Source organism: Panthera uncia, chromosome C2 (genome assembly GCF_023721935.1).
Source record: "Panthera uncia isolate 11264 chromosome C2, Puncia_PCG_1.0, whole genome shotgun sequence".
Taxonomy (NCBI): Eukaryota; Metazoa; Chordata; class Mammalia; order Carnivora; family Felidae; genus Panthera; species Panthera uncia.
This window is the reverse complement of record NC_064810.1, coordinates 26,345,952-26,364,069: the sequence shown is the minus strand read 5'-3', so window position 1 is coordinate 26,364,069 and position 18,118 is coordinate 26,345,952. Positions and strand designations below refer to the sequence as shown.

At 36.2% G+C, this 18,118-nt stretch overlaps 1 long non-coding RNA gene across 3 annotated transcripts in view; it reads left to right on the top strand.

The window, feature by feature from the left end:
* Nucleotides 1-18,118, top strand: part of LOC125920807 (uncharacterized) — a 329,534-nt gene that overhangs the window by 269,616 nt on the left and 41,800 nt on the right. For all 3 annotated transcript variants that reach the window (XR_007457205.1, XR_007457203.1, XR_007457204.1), the window contains one exon: nucleotides 6,005-6,049. This is a non-coding gene — a long non-coding RNA (uncharacterized LOC125920807). The remainder of the gene's footprint in view (nucleotides 1-6,004; nucleotides 6,050-18,118) is intronic.

Genomic DNA, 18,118 nt, shown 5'->3' with positions numbered 1-18,118 from the left:
TAGCTAATATTGACATTGGTTTTTAAGATAATCATGGATAATATAAACAATTAATTGGCATTTGCCAAGTTTGAGTAAGTATAACTTTATAGGTCCCCAAATTAGAATTGATTAAATTAATTTATTTGGGGCCAGGGAACAAAATGATGAGTAAAATAAGATTGTGAAAAATAAAGTGTGGGAATACTAAAATCAGAAAATGGGGGACCTTGCTTTTTAATTCTTTTATTTGTTACCACATGGGTTAACCCCAAGGAAAAAACAGAATTGCATTTCTGATTTGAAGAGCTTTTCCCTTACTTTTCTAACTCAAATTTAATGCAGGACCATATAGTAGAAAAACAAATGGATTCATAGTGTGCTAACTTAAGATTTAGTGCCACCTTTCTCACTAACAATTAGATGAGGTGACATAATGATTATATAACCATTTTGCCTTCACTTTCTTGAATAACACCTACTCCAGAACTTTTATAAGAGTGACATTAAGTAATTAAGGAGCATGTTTTGAAGACTTTTAAGATATGATGGAAACATAAAGTATTGCAATTATTACACTAGATATTAGGGATTGAGAGAATTGACATGAGGGTGGAAGGAACCTTGTGTTTTAGCCTTCAGAGGGTCAGTAAGGTGGCATTGCAGGAACTGGGCTTCAGAGTGACAGAGACCCAGATCAAAGCCTTGCCTTTGCCTATGGTCTTTCCCATGTTATGAAGTTACTTATTCCTCTTAAGTATCTATTTCTTATCTATGAAATGGAAATAATAATAATGAGCTTCAACTAACATGTGGAAGTAGCCTAAGTGAAATGCAGCTCGCTGAGTTCCTTTCTGGTCCATTCTCTTTATTCACTGTATTTTATTTCCAGATATTTACATATAATATTTTTGCAATCAATTGTGTGCTACAAAATTTGCGGTGTATGTTGTTATCCCATTTTACGGAAAGATCACATGGTGACATGAAGGAGAATTTCAGGCTCAAACATCCATAATGGCAGAACCAGGGTGATTGATGATAACCTCTAGGAACCAGTGTGATCTTTTCTTTGTGTTCTTCTCCGTCCTGATTTTCTTAATCTTCCCACTTTATCTAAAATCATACCACCAACTCCTCACATCCCCACTTCCTTACTTTATTTCTCTTCATAGCACTTACCACCATTTGTCATGTTATATGTCTACTTACAAATTAATTACTTTTGGTAGTTTATAAGCTCTGTAAGAACAAAAATTTATTATTTTAGATGTAACCTTCCCTTAATGAAAACCATCAATTATTTTGTATTGTCCAAAACAAATGTCGAGATATTTTTAGAAATAAAATACTTTGAATTTCATTTATTGCAAAAGAAAGTACATTTAAAGAGGGTATGTGCATGTGTGTTTTTAATAAATGGCATTAAACTTACTTTGTCGTGTATATAACAAACATAGCTCAAAATTCCACTTCCTGGAACTGTGATTTTAAAGTCCAGCACATTTTACTTGCGTGGAGATTTTTATTCCAGAAAGGTATCAAACATGACAGTCTGACAGTCTGTCATTGGGATGCCTTCACCGCTTCTCTCAGATCAACTGACAAGACCTCAGCTGGGCCTCTACAAGTTGCTTAAGAACACTTCTAGAACCATCCTAATGGGCATATTCCAACTGTCACTTGGTGGGAAAAAAAAAGAAAAAAAAAGATCACTAGAGATCAATCTCTCTACAGCGGGTCTTTTGGCAGAAAACCAGTCATATCATTCTCTCCAATTGAGCCTTTGTGGGGAAAAAGGCCTTATCAAATTCCTTGGACATGAAGTTACTGTTGAAACTATTCTCAAAACATGCTATCTAGCACTATGCAAGGAAGTTTGACTTTTGAAAGGTCAGGAGTGACCTTTATAATGATTTAGATCATCTTATGATTGTTAAGAAGTAGAAAGGGTTATAATACTATAAAAGCTTTGGGTCTTATCCCCTTTTGTGAGAAGATTCTGTTAGTGCCATTAACTAAGCCACAACTTCCTGATGTAATTATTAAACAGACCAAAACTTAGACACTAACATACCCCTCACCTACCCCAAACTTGGATTCAAAGTGTAGACTGGGGCCATTCAAACTGTGGGAACAGAAGAGAAAATGGAGTGTGTAAGAGGCCAGGTGGAAACAGTATATTTATTTCTTATGAACAAGTATCATGCTTGGTGAATAGTTAAGGTCAAAAAAATTAGTATTATCAAATACAGCTTTATATTTTAATCTTGTGTTTATATTTTGTTGGGTAAATAGAAGACTATAGGTTTTCAAGAAAAAATATACTAGCAGAGAATCTAGTAATGGACATTATTTAATGTGAATCCTGAAGACTGGAAGTGAGCCTCAGAGCTAAAAATATGACAGTTTTAATGCTCACTTTTCCTAAAATGGCTATACTAAGCTTAGTGGAAATCAAAATAAAACATATGCTGTGATAATAAAGTTCGGCTTTACTCACAGACATTATAGTATATGTCTAATTCATTTATACATCTGTAAAATAAGAGGACTTATGTAGTCAATCAAAAAGCTTTTAACGATACTGTTAAATTTTATCTTAATAAATGTGTTAAGTCTAACTTTCTAATATCCATTATGAAGATCGGTCTTATTTTATGTTAGAGGTGTATAGTGTAGACAAAACAAAGTTGGTGTTTCTTGTGTGCTTCTGTAGAAATGCTAACGTCTAATTTTGCTCCTATTCTTCAAATGCATTGAACACCTTGCTCTCTTTGTACAATATACACGTGTTGTGACCTCCTATTTTGATGAAAGAACTAAAGCCTTTAGGAATGAAAGCTTAAATACATTTATACCATATTTTAAATTCTCTTGGTTGTTTAAATTGGATTTTTCTAAAACAGGAGATCTTTTAAGTGTTTGTGCTAGCATCTTAGTAAGAAATAGTCTCTTCAGTGGAAGAAGAGGAGAGCAAAGAGCAAGAAGAGTTTCTAATTAATTTTATATTAAAGATAGTAACTTGACATTTACTTCTTTGTCCTCCAACTGTCTACAAAATCCTGTCTTCTACATTATGGTAATCTTGCCTTAAATTGGCAGTCATTGGGACCATGTATGTCGCTTTGAAGCTTGTAGACATGTTTATTTACCATAATTACCTGATTTTAGAGATATTAAAAAGCCAAAACTCTAGTCCTTAGTCAAACATATTTAAGAACATAAAATACATAATGGATAGAAATGTATATTTCGATATTTAACTATATTTGCTTATATACAATGCAATTGTGCCCACCCACTATGGTGTCTATATGTGTCTGTGTTTATATTTGTATATCTATAAAATGAGACGGCTGAACCATAGTCATATGGCTTCTTGCAGAAAAATGTAGGACCACTTTCTACTTGACTCATTACTGAAATTTCAGAGAAACACGTTCTTCGAAATTTATTCTGTGACTTTATTTCTCTTAAATATGGTTGGATTAAGTTGCTTAAACTTTGGCACTAAAAAAGTTGTCTCAGCATTCTTCCTTCATGATTTAAACAGAATTGAAAACTTGGAATAATAAAATCCAGCAAATACATCTTTTTACTAAATAATGCTTTATCTTCTTAAAGTCACTAGCTACTTTAGCTAGATCTACTGCAAATACTCGAGTAATTTAAAGCTCTCATTTTGGAAACATTTTTTATCTAATGTGTTTTTTTATATCTGATACAACTTTTACATTTATGACACTTATCCTTTGACATTCTGCAAAGGAAGCATGAATTAATCATTGGGTTTGTCCAGCAAGGGCACAGGTATCTTACTGATGCTGTGAGCCTCCATCGTGACACACGCAAGCTGTTTCTGCAATTCCAGCACAAGAAAACATCCCCACAGCTGATTCATTGCTGCTTTCTCAGGTCCCAGTCTCTTAAAATTCTAGGTCTTGATAGAACAGAGGTGGATTCTGTGTGTATGTAATATTGATTCTGTTATTGAACTTTCTGAAGATACAGAGGTTACTGCTAACTTCAAAACAAACTGGGCCAGAGGTTATTGTCTTTCGAGAGCATGTACAAGAAATGGTTTAATAAGCTATTGTTGTTGTTACTGAAATTATATTGTATTAATTAAGAATCACAAGTTAATTGTATATTTTAAAAAAAGAGGCCTAGCCAGAAAGCAAAGGGAATTGATTTTATGACTATGTATAATAGTACAGGTTGGTTCAGAAAGGGAAAGCATTTGTTAAAGAGCAATGGTAGATTTTCTTTGAATGCTGCCTAGAAAGCAGATTTTATGTGAAGTACTACTGGGTGGCTTCTCTCCTATCCAGCTAGTGGTGTTATTCGTGTGCGTTTTCTCTTGATTTTTTCCTGCTTGCTCCCCTTGATTTGTAAGCAGCTTAAGAACAGAATCCTGTCATCTGATTCTTTGGTATCTCCCTTCAGCAAGGAAAGAAGTTTTGAATGAAGTAGATGTAATACATATTGATGACACAGGTCATTTATTCAGGCAGGAGTATGAAGCTTCATCAAGGAGATGGAACTTACCAAGAGCAGAATATGCAATCCCACTCTTCTCTACTTCCTTCCAATCCTGGAAAGTTACAAAGGATTAAATATTGTAATGCTGTGGGATGAGTATGAGTATAAGGTATTGAGGACGCTTCATCCTGCCTTGAGCTAGCTGTGCAACCTTTCTGTGCTTTGTAAAGTGATGATGTTGGACCAGTTGAGTTAAAAAAAAATTTTATGTTTATTTTTGAGAGACAGAGGGAGAGACAGAGCTTAAATGGGGGAGGGGCAGGGAGAGAGGGGGGACACAGAATCTGAACCAGGCTCCAGGCTCTGAGCTGTCAGCATAGATCCCAAAGCAGGGCTTAAACCCGCGAACCATGAAAGCATGACCTGAGCCGAAGTCAGATGTCCAACCCACTGAGCCACTCAGGTGCCTCTGTACCCGTTAATTTTTAAGCTGACCTCTAGTTCTAATACCAGTTCTGTTCTAATGATAGGCACCAGAGTTTCCTTATAGCAATTTCCTATGCCAAGTAACATCTGTCTAAAATCTCCAAAATGTAGGACTTGATTTTATTCCAAGCTGAAATCTTGAGATCATATGCACAAAACGGACTACAATTAGTACCTATATTTTTAATTGCATAAAAAAAGATGTTATTGGGGCGCCCGGATGGCTCAGTCGGTTGAGCGGCCGACTTCAGCTCAGGTCATGATCTCGCGGTCCGTGAGTTTGAGCCCCGCGTCGGGCTCTGTGCTGACCGCTCAGAGCCTGGAGCCTGTTTCAGATTCTGTGTCTCCCTCTCTCTCTGACCCTCCCCCGTTCATGCTCTGTCTCTCTCTGTCTCAAAAATAAACGTTAAAAAAAATTTAAAAAGATGTTATTAAACCTGGAAGTCTTTGTTTTGTAAGTTTTGTAAGTTGTCTTTCTTCATTTTAGCCATCTGGTGTAATTTTACTTTTTCCTTGCCACCTTTACCAACTGTCAATAGTAAAATTACTAAATTGGCTTATAGTTGTGAACAAGAGTCTTAATCACTACATCCACACACTACAGATAGCAAAAATGCTCCATCCACACGTCTTTACTCTAATGTTTGTGTGCACTATGTCACCTTCAGTGTTGCCAGATTCATGTGTATTTGTGGATGAAACAGTCAATGCCTTGCCACAGTAAATAGCTCTCACCGCCCCCCCAGAGGGGGGTCGCCTGGGTGTTTCAGTTGGTCATGATCCCACTGTTCCTGAGTTTGAGCCCCGCATTGGGCTCTGTGCTGAAGCTCAGAGCCTTGGGCCTGCTTTGGATTCTGTCTCCCTTTCTCTCTGCCCCTGCTCCACTCAAGCTCTGTCCCTCTCTCTCTCAAAAAAAAAAAAAAAAAAAAAAAAAAAAAAAGGCCCCCCCCCCCCCCCCAGCACAGAGACCACTAACATGGTGTTGGTTATAATGTTCAAACAATCCTGCTGTTTTATTCTTCTATATCTCATCTACGTTCTATTTCTCTTGTAGGGTATTCTTGAAGTTAATCAGAGAAATATTCATGCACCTGTAAAGGTAGGAAAAAGAAACTTTTCTGGTTATAAAATATGTTGTGTTTGTTTTAGCTGTGTTGCAATAATTTATTCATCATGTCAGACATAGCTAGAATTGATGTTGCTTATTCTGAATGATCGAAAAGTTTGTTACATCTACTTGTTTCCTAAACTTGAGATCATCCAACACATAGTATTTAATCATCAGTTTGCATTTCTCTTCCATACTATTACATACCACTATATATAATATACATACCACTATGTATAATACTATAATATAGTATTATAATTTATGTTTATGGTAGACAGAATTTAGTCTTTCTTTTACATTTTTATATTACTCTCTCCATAATTTTAGGGTGGTGTGACATATCATATACAATTTTCACACATCAAGAAGGCAGTTTTTAATATGTACATTTGTGTATAATAATACATGTAATATATTATTAGAAACTGAGATTCTTTTGTCTACCCTAATTTCATATTTTTCTTGTTATTTTAAGCCTATAATTTTTGAAGAAACAACCAAGTAACCACAAGTATAATTAGCTATCAGTGATTTAGTAATATAAATATTAATTTGGAAGAATTTACTTCATTATTAGCTTTACTTAATATGAGTGCCAGAAAAGGTGGTCCCTTTCTTGGCTAGGACCTATGTGAAGATAAATTTAGAATTTCTAGTCTAGTAAATACTTCTCTGATAATAGCTTAATTGTAGCTATTTCAAACCCAATTGTTTAATTGTGGTGAATCATATGCAAATCGTTCAGATGTAGGTCAACCCCCACTCCCACATTCCAGTACCTTTTTGCTAAATTCAAGACAAATTGCTCAATGCTTAAAAGAGACAGAACAGTGCAAATTAAAGACAGAAGACTAAATTCAAAACAACAATAACATAACCACCAGTGGGCCAGGAGTCAGAAAGTTCTCCTGAAGACGGTACAGCAGGTTGCATGGATCTATACCTTTGTTCATGATCTCTTGTGTTGGCTGTGTGTTTGTACACAATAGTTTGCTCACTGTTCATGCGATTTGTGGCTGGCAAAGCATGGTGCCTCTAGAATACTAAGTTTCCTCATCTGCAAATTGCATGTAATATCTTTCTTGCCCACTTGTTGAACTGCAATGAGGATGCAGTAGAACAAGGAATGTAAAATAAATGTGTGATGGCTCTAATCCCATATGGGAAGAGCATGTTATTTTTGGTGGTTTGGTTGAGGGAAGAACAAGCAGCAAGCCTCACTGATGGGAAAGAATATCTTGTGTACCTCTGGGTGAGACCAACCGAGATATACTGTAGTGGCGGAAGCTAAAGAAATTCTTCATTTTTCCAGCTGTTATATTCCATATTCAGCCTTTGTGATGGAGCATTGTATCATTTTCTCATAAATCATTGAGGTTTTATGACTGTATTTAATTTTTATATGTTGTCAACTATACTTTCAAAGAAAAAGATTTATTTCCAGCCACTAAAGCATTGAAAAGTGATAAAGCCGCTTCATGAATTTCCTACAGTTGTTGTTTTTTATCTTTAAGAAATTATTGCCAGTGTTTTTGCATATTGACAGAAAATTGTGAACCTTACTGATGAAAAACTATTTTCGGTTTAATCCTAATAAAATTAAAATCCTGCCTTAATATAAAAATAATTTTTTAAATTATCATTCTTCACTGGAATTTGATTGTTGAATAATTTGAATTTCTATTTTCATATAATTTATAATTTTTAACAGTTTCTATAGTTTATCTTGAATCAAATTATTCATTCATGGTAATTATTGAATTAAATTACTGAGATTAAAAGTAATAGCAATTTTTCTAATTTATAGAATGGGGAAAACAGATGGTGTGTACTTTTCTTCTTTCAATGGAAATATTTTTATTTGAATTATTTAAAATAAAAAAAATGCAGAATTATACTAAACAGAAAATTATTTATTTCCTTCAGTATTAGCTAGTACTAAAAGTTTTGCTGGAGCATTATATCCACCAAATCCTTTCTTTATATATATTAATATAATATATATTATATATATATATTATATATATTATATATATGTGGGTGGGTGTGTATATATGTATACACACACACACACATATAGACATCAATATCAATATGTGCACATAATGCTTTTTTTCAAGTTTATTTACTTATTTTGAGAGAGAGAGAGAGAGAATGCAAATGGAGGAGGAGCAGAGAGAGAGATTGGGAGAGAGAGAAAATCAAGTGCAGAGACGTCATGCGGGACTTGAACTCACAAACCACAAGATCATGACCTGAGCCAAAGTCGGACGCTTAAATGACTAAGCCAGGTGCCCCACATAATGCTTTTTATGCAGACAGACTGGGTCCAAAGACCCAGAGAAGGATCCCACAGAACCAGCCAATAGGGTCCTTGCCTTCACACAGGATAGAAATCAAACATGAGGCAGAGCAAGTGGAAACAGAGTTTATTCAATAGTGTAAGTGACATGTAGACAATAGCAGATGGAATATCCAGGATACTCAGAAAGGGCAGCAGAATGAGTCTCATCATTTCTTGGGGCAAGGGGTTTATGCTAGAAAAGGGTCTAGGGTACGTGTTCCTCTAGGAATCCAGGGTAAGGTCCAATCAAAGGCAAGTGTCTGGTGAACAATAGGTGTTACTCCATAAATCACAGAAGGAGTGGTATTAATACCAACATCAGCCCAGGTTTGTTTGAAGCTAATGTCCTGGAATGTGTTTGGGATCTGGCTTTTCTTAGGTGTTAAAAGGTGTTTGGGGCCTAAGACAAAACTCAGAGAAGGATTAACTTTCTTGCTTCCCCCTTGAAGTGGGAACAGAGCTTACTTAGCTTACTCAGAAGGAAAATATGGAGCATGAGTAAAAATTTAGCATAAAAACAGCAGAGATGGATCCTTTCTAAAATGGAGTGTATTCAGCTTCTCTACCTTATTTTCATACATACACGTGATTCTGTTTTTTGCTTTTTCATGGTGAACATCTTTCTAAGTCACTATATGTTATCCATTTCATCCTTTTTAATGGCTGCATGTTAGACAACTTTTCCCCATTTGCCATGATTTATGTAATATATCCTCTAACCTTTTGTGTTTTTTAAGTTTTAATTTTATTACCCGGTGTTTATCGCAACGAGTGCACTCCTTAATCCCCATCACCTGTTTCACCCACCTACCCACCTACCTCCCCTCTGATAACTGTCAGTTTACTCTCTATAGTTAACATTCTGCTTCTTGGTTTGTCTCTCTCTTTTTTCCCCCTTTGCTCATGTGTTTTGTTTCTTAAATTCCACATATGTGGAAAATGTGGTATGTGTCCTCTCTGACTTATTTTACTTAGCATTCTACTCTCTAACTCCATTCATGTCATTGATAATGGCAAGATTTCATTCTTTTTTATGACTGAATAATATTCCATTGTGTGTATATACACATCATGTTCTTTATCCATTCATTAGTTAATGGGCACTTGGGCTGCTTCCATATCTTGAGAGTTCCCCTTTCTCCACATCCTCACCACACCTGTTGTTTCTTGTGTTGTTGATTTAGCCATTCTGATGGGTATGAGGTGATATCTCATTGTGGTTTTGATTTGTATTTCCCTGATGAGTGATGCTGAGCATCTTTTCATGTCTCTGTTAGCCATCTGGATGTCTTCTTTGGAAAAGTGTCTGTTCATGTCTTTTGCCCATTTCTTCACTGGATTATTTGTTTTGGGGTGTTGAGTTTGGTAAGTTTTTATATATTCTGGATACTAACCCTTTATCAGATATGTCATTTGCAAATACCTTCTTCCATTCTGTAGGCTTCCTTTTGGTATTTTTTTACTGTTTCCTTAGCTATGCAGAAGCTTTTCATCTTGATGAAGTCCCAGTAGTTCATTTTTGTTTTTGTTTCCCTTGCCTCCAGAGACATGTCTAGTAAGAAGTTGCTACAAGTGATGTTGCAGAGGTTTCTGCCTGTGTTCTCCTCTAGGATTTCAGTGGTTTCCTGCCTCACATTTAGGTCTTTCATCCATTTTGAATTTATTTTTGTGTATGGTATAAAAAAGTGGTCCAGTTTCATTCTTTATTTTTGATTTTTTATTGTTTTTTGAGAAAGAATGCACACAGGTGAGGAGGGGAGAGGGGCAAGGGGGGAGAAGGAGGGAAAGAATCTTAATAGGCTCATGCCCAGTGCAGAGCCCCACATGGGGCTCAATATCATGACCGTGAAATCATGACCTGAACCAAAATTGAGAGTCAGATATTTAACCAACTGAGCATTCAGGCACCCAAGTTTCATTCTTTTGCATGTTGCTGTCCAATTTTCCCTACATCATGTGTTGAAGAGATTGTCTTTTTCCCATTACATATTCTTTCCTGCTGTGTCAAAGAATAATTGACCATATAGTTGTGGGTTCATTTCTGGGTTTTCTATTCTGGTATATTGGTCTATGTGTCTTTTTTGTGCCAGTACCATACAGTTTTGGTCACTACAGCTTTGTAATATAACTTGAAGTCTCAATTGTGATGTCTCCAGCTTTGGTTTTCTTTTTCAAGGTTGCTTTTGCTATTAGGGTCTTTTGTGGTTCCATACAAATTTTAGGATTGTTCCTTCCAGTTACGTGAAAAATGCTTTTGGTATTTTGATAAGGATTGCATTAAATGTGTAGATTCCTTTGGGTAGTGTACATATTTTAGCAATATTTGTTCTTCCTATCCAAGAGCAAGGAATGTCTTTTTGTTTCTTTGTGTTGTCTTCAGTTTCTTTCATCAGTGTTTTATAGCTTTCGGAGTACAGGTCTTTTACCTCTTTGGTTAGGTTTATTCCTAGGTATCTTATTTAACCTTTTTTTTGAAGTAGAACTTTAAAATAGAGATAGCCTTTCTTAATAACGCTTTTGACAGGCATACAAAAGAATTATTCCTATTTGTACTTTGAATCAGGAAATTAAGGAATGAAGAAAAAGTGTTACAGTAAAGAAGGATACAAAACATTATTTGGTAAGTGCACATAAAAGGTCAGGATAGCGAAAGACTAATAATAGCAATATTCATGCATCTATCTTGCAGGTGTGTAAAACCAAAGTTCTACTGATTTTTTTCAAGCTTCACCCCACATCTCCTTCTGTGTGCATTCCACGAGACTCTCCCCCACATCCTCACTCTCTCCTGTTGTCTTACATCGCCATAACACTTTAGTGAAAAATACATCTCATCACATTATGTCAGATATAAAAGTTCATCTTGGTTGTGTCTTTTTTTAAAAATTTTTTTAACGTTTATTTATTATTGAAAGACAGAGAGAGACAGAGCATGAGCAGGGGAGAGGCAGAGAGAGAGGGAGACACAGAATCGGAAGCAGGCTCCAAGCTTTGAGCTGTCAGCACAGAGCCTGGCACAGGGCTCAAACACACAAACCGCAAGATCATGACCTGAGCCGAAGTCAGAAGCTTAACCAACTGAGCCACCCAAGTACCCTTGGTTGTGTCTTTTTTTTCCTACTTGCCTTCTAACCCATAATGACTGTGTACTATTTATCTTTGAACCTGTAGATGCTGAACCGATGGTCTTTCAGTTAAATTGGATTGAAGTATGAGAAAGGGGAGGAATTAGGCAAAAATGTTTAATCTTAACCAAAATTTTATAAGGTGCCCCTATCTGCCTTTTTATTATCTCTGGCATTAGTAATAATCAGTGCTTTTGATGAATGAGATCAAATAATATAAAAACGCATGGTTTTTGATATATAATGAAAATTACCTTAGGGGTGCCTGGGTGGCTCGGTCGGTTAAGCGTCTGACTTCGGCTCAGGTCATGATCTCACGGTCCGTGAGTTCGAGCCCTGCGTTGGGCTCTGTGTTGACAGCTCAGAGCCTGGAGCCTGTTTCGGATTCTGTGTCTCCCTCTCTCTCTGCTCCTCCCCTGTTCATGCTCTGTCTCTCTCTGTCTCAAAAAAATAAATAAACGTTAAAAAAAACTTTAAAAAAAAAAAGAAAATTACCTTAAATCACATTTTAATGATTTTTTGCGATGTTCATGCTCAAAAGCACAAATACAGGTCAAATATTGCAGAAAAATATTTATGAATGTATGAAAAAATATTTGTATGGTGAATTTACACATTACCTCATACAGGCCTAAAAAGAGTTTGCTAGCTTTAAAGCATTATACATAGGTAAAACAGTATTATTGTAATAATAATGCAGTCATAGAGTTGACTCTATGGATTACTAACATGGATGATTATTTGCAAAATTGAAGTAATAAGTGAAAGAATTCTTTATGTGAATTCTGTTAGAAGAAAGGAAGTATCTTTTTAGTACTTTGTATAATGCAAGTTGCTAGTCATGCTATTAAAATGAATCTTTACCATAGTCTCAATCAGCACAAGTAGGGCTATTCATAGTTGGAATTATGCTTGAAGGAATCCTCTGATCCCACATTAGTCTGAATTCAGTGGAATTGTAAATTTCAAATATTTGAACAGATTTACCAAGAACAATTTCCATTACAGAAAAATTAAAAATTAGTGGGTGTAAAAGTCTCTTTTGAAACTGATTACAATGCTGAGTGCATAATAGTTTTTCTCCTACTCCGACTACTAGCCCCGACTTTGATTTCACATGCTTTTTTACTGGGCAGGTTGGGAAGGAGGAAAGGATCCTGGTCAGTCTTCTTAAAAAAATATTTTTTTGAGCTCATTGCTGACCTTTTTAAATTTGGAGCTTGAAACTTAGTATTCCAAATGCATACTTCTGCTCTCTTTATTCTCAAAGTGCTCCCCGGAATTGTTATATATTAGGCCAGGATTGGATATGCAAGTACCTCAGGACCCACACATACAATAAAAGTGAATGTAACAAACCAGTTATCACTCAATAGGAAGTGGTGTGAACTGGGGAACAAGTGATCATATGCTCAGCATACAAGAGCTATTTCTACTCATTCCAGTCAAATTTTCTATTTCATTGTATGTTCTAGTGGCCATAATTTCTGGAGGTATAGAGAGTTGGATACTGGAATTTTGTGTAAAATCTCAAAGTTTTTGAGTGTTAGATTAAATTTTTTACATTGAAAATAAAAGGAAACCATTTAAGGAGATAAGATATGCCTTAGGTAGGCAATTTTCTGACTTTGAATGGACAAAGTGAAATTTTTGACTGATCAATAAATGAATCATAGGGCACCTGCGTGGTTCATTTGGTTAAGCATCTGACTCTTGATCTCGGTTCAGGTCATGATCTCATAGTTCGTGAGATCAGGCCCGCATTGGGCTCTGCTGATGGTGCGGACCCTGCTTGGGAGTCTCTCTCTACCCTTCCCCTGCTCTCTCTCTTTCTCTCAAAATAAATATTTTCAAAAAGAAAAACTACCATAAAAAAAACTAAATGAGTCATAGACTTCTATAAGAAATAGAGAACATTCTAGTCTTCTTCCCCCTTGTCCATTAGAAATTTCATATATTTTAAGGAGGGGTATAGTCACAGTGTTAAGTATGGAAACCTACCAGATAAGCCTTTTCAATCTATCTCTGGATTCCAGAAGCCAGAAGGGGGAGAGCAAGGGTGAACCAAGTAAGCTAAGAAGGCTAAAATGTATCATGATATGCTAAAAGGTGATGGCTAAGAAACATCATTTTTAGACACTTTTATCTGACCCCCAACTTACCTTACGCTGCTCTCTCTTTCTCAAGATTTCTGCAAATCTTTTGTCTCATGAACCTTAAAAGGAAATGATGAATTGAGGCACCTGGCTGGCCCAGTCGGTTAAGCATCTGCCTCTTGATTTTGGCTGAGGTCATGATCTCACAGTCATGAGATCAAGCCCTGTGGCAAGCTGTGCACTAACAGTGCAGAGCCTGCTTGGTGTTCTCTCTCTCCTTCTCTCCCACTCCCTCTCTCTCTGCCTCAAAACAAATAAACATTTTTTAAAAAGGAAATGATGAATAAAGATGATAGATCGAAAGGAAGTCAAATTCATGGCAAAAATAAAAATTAAACTTGCAAATCCTGTCACATAATTACTAAGTAAACATGGATCCAATTGATCCTGGTTTGTTTTCCAATCTGACCTATTTAAGATTTACTCCCTTTTTGAGATCTGTCCTGCTTTCCTTCTGGGCACACTCACCCCTCCCTCTTCTATTTCAACACTTTGTTATGCTATGACACAGTTCACTGCACTTAGTGGTATTTATTTATTTTTTTTAAAATTTTTTTTAACATTTTATTTTTTTTATTTTTGAGACAGAGAGAGACAGAGTATGAACAGGGGAGGGGCAGAGAGAGAGGGAGACACAGAATCTGAAAAGGGCTCCAGACTCTGAGCTGTCAGCACAGAGCCCGATGCGGGGCTCGAACTCACGGACCGTGAGATCATGACCTGAGCCGAAGTCGGACGCTTAACCGACTGAGCCACCCAGGCGCCCCAGTGGTATTTAATTGCAGTTGCTCACATATCTCTCTTTCCAAATAGAATGAAGAATCTTGAGACAAGAAACAATATCGTTAAAACTTTTTTTGAAAACAATCATAAGCTTATATAAAATTTAAAAGTACAACACAGAAAACCATTTGAAAGTACATTGCCAGCTATTGTCTCCTCACAAACAAAGACATTTGCCACATAAGGACAATAAAGTCATCAACCTCAGGTGTTAAGAACTCAGTTATCCCCAAATCTTTCCTCTGTGAGGAATAAATTCCTGTTGCTTAACCTGCCCAGTGTATGATATTTTGTTGTAGTAGCCTGAGCTGACTGACACATCAAAAAATTAACCTTGATATTACTACCATCTAATCCTCAGATTCCACTCACGTTTTATCAGGTGTCCAGATAAATTCCAACTGCTATCATTTAGAATGTAAGAATTTGTTTCCAAATGATACATCTCCTTCAGTAATCATGTTTTAATAGTCTCTGTAAGTGTGGAAAAGTTCCACAGACTTCCCTTGACCCTGATATTTTTTGAAGATTACTTTCCAGTTGTTTTGTAGACCTTTAATTTGGGTTTCTCTGATGCAGGGACCATAGCTTATATAAATTTGGATCCTCGTATGTAAAACAGCGTCTGGTATAAGCTGTGCTCAATAAATTAAATGCTAGTTGAGGAATAAACACCTATATTGGGAAACTGACTCTGAATCACTTGGCTAATGCTAATAGTAAATAATTCAAAACTTTAAAGAGGAAAATAGAAAATATGTCCAAAATAGGAAAACAGCAACAACAACAACAAACTCTGGTGTCTTCCTCGTAGCAGTGTAGAAGTGTGTTCTTTAGTTTATTTAGTGAGTGTGCATACATTGGCCACTATGTAAGTTAATACTGATTTCATTATAGCAGTGTTTCTCAGAGCATGGTTTGTGGACTGTTTCCAGTTTACATGCTATTTCTGGTTCATGGTAACATAGTAGAGCGGTTGGCAGTAAACACTTAGAAATCATTTTTAACATTTTGACAAAGTAATTCTATTTCTGCTGAATCTAATAATTCTGAAGTTATATATTAGATATATTTTATCTGAGACTTTAATTCAATTTAGCTAGTAACAAATTTACATTGTATTTGCCATAATCTTTGATCCGCAAGGAGCTAGACATTTACAATGTAGCCAATTTACCCCAGTTTTTGGTCATTCCCATCGGAGTAGAGTGGAATAAATGTGAGCTTGACCTGGGACCTGAAGAATGAGTAGGATCTTTCTACTTTATAAAAAAGTGAGAAATGGGCAATTCAAGAATAATAAAGTGGAAAAGTATGCATATGTATTGTGAGTGCATGTGTGTGCCTTTGTGCGGCTGTGCACTTGTACGTGTGCTTGTTTGTGTTGAGTGGGTATCAAAAGTCAGAGCCTTAACAGACACTAATAGCTCATGATTCCAATACTGGGTGATAGCAACTCCTCCCACATCTGATTTCATTGCATCCTGAGCATTGGGTCCAGTAGTATTCCCCTCTATAGAACATTTTCTTGTTCTTCCTCTCCTTTATGAACTCATTTTCTCTCTCAGCCACCTGAAACCTAGAATTCCCATTGCTGGCAAAACACAAATAAGCTCCTCTGACCAAAAAAAATGGCCAATGCTAATACCACTGCTAGATGACAAGGCCTAGGCACAGTTTTCCAAATATTTAAATAAAGAATAGTGAGATGTATATAGAAAAGAGAAAAATTGATGTGAGAAAGAATAGCACGAAGATAAAAAATAATGATGGTGGGAGGGACCTGAAAGGAAGGAAATATGTGATTGCATTAAGTTTCATTTACATTGGCAGTCTTCGATTTCAGTAACATTCAACTCAGTTTAAAACATATTTATTAAGCAATAGTCATGGACCAGACATGACTCAGGAAATGAAAAGAAGAATAAGACACAGGAACTTGCCCTGCAATGACCACAGTGATAAGCAAACATGTTTTCAGTGTAGTGATTGGGACATTCATTGGGATATCTGTAGGTATAGAAGACCTACAGGCCTGGGTGATAGATCAGCCTCTCAGGTGTCTTGGAGGAGATGACTCCAATGAAAGGTCTTGATGAAAATTAAACTAGATTAGAAAGGCAGAATGGGGAAGGAGCACAATCTGATATCAGCATTTAATCAAGTAGCTGGTACACTGTTGGAGCTTAATAAATATTTGTTGAATGAATGAACAATTTCATTCGTTAAAATTAGCTGGCCAACCAGAGGTAAACACAACTCTAGGAAGAAGAATTAGGCAAAGTTACGAAAGCATAAAATAGCAATGCTGAGTAGGGGGAAAGGGAAGATCTGTAGTCTTTTGCAGTGGAATAAAAATTGTATGACAGACAGGTGTATATGGAGAATGCAGACAGGTGATGGAGACCTATCTCTGCAATACTAGGACCCCAGGCTTTATCTATGGGTAATAGGAGCAAGACGTTGTGAGATTGTATTGTAGTATAATTATAGATGACTAAGTGCAGGGGAGAAGGACAGACACAGTGATAATAATTAGGAGTCCATTTTACTCATCTTGGCAAGAAAAGACAAAGACATAACATAGAGCAAAAAAGGAAGGGATGGGGAATAGGGGAAGGGCATTTGTGCACAGATTCAGGAATCCCTTGAGAAGCAGAATCAGTGGAACTTCTCAGTTAATGGATAGTGGAAGGGGGAGGACTCAATCACAGTGTGAAGAAAAAGAATGAAAGCTTGGAAGGTTCCCCTTATTTATGACTTGGATTCCTGGATGGAATCCAATTTAGGGGATATCCTAAATTGAGCTAATGTAAATCAGAGGACAAGTAAGTATTTGGAAAGCAGGGGAGAGACATAAAAAGGAATCCAATTTTAGACATTAAATTTGAGGTGCCCATTGAGGAAGAGAGGTCAAAACTGGAGAAGAGTATGTATATATATATTTTTTAGTATTTATGTTTATGTATTACAGGTATGCCTATATAGCAAGGGTTCTATATGTCAATTCTGTCTACACAGAATCATGTGAAAGCTTTGTTTTCTCATTGATTTATTGCTGTCAAATTAACTTATTGCTTGAATATATCATTTGAATCTCTAGTGATTCATTCCATATTTGAAAATGTACCACAGAGAAAAATGCTGTAGCTTAAAACTGGTTCCAGACTTGTGAAAATGTCATGTGTCTCTACTACCAAAGCAAAGAGGGAAACTGTGCCAGTTACATGCCTGAACGTGTTTCAGTTTCAATTACCTGGATTATTGAGGCACAAACAACCTTTGTGCCTAATTTACCCTTATAATTGCCTTAGTTTTCTGCTTTGCCTTGCTTGTGGGTATATTTTCATGTTCCACTATTATTAGAAAGGAAAATTCACTTCCTGTTTTGGTGGTTTCAGAGAAAACACTTAAAATATACTTTAAAATTCAGAGCAGGAACATTATAGGCTTCTGTGTTTAGAGAGTAATATACTGAGCAAAGGAAAAACTTTAACCAGTATTTACCTCATTGTCATCATGTGATAGTTCTGTCACCTCTTATTCCTTTTCACAACAAACCTCAGTGACTGAGTCTTGCCAGTCTTTGAAATCTTCTGATTTCAAATGTCCAAAGAAACCAAATAGATTATTGAACTCTCCATATATT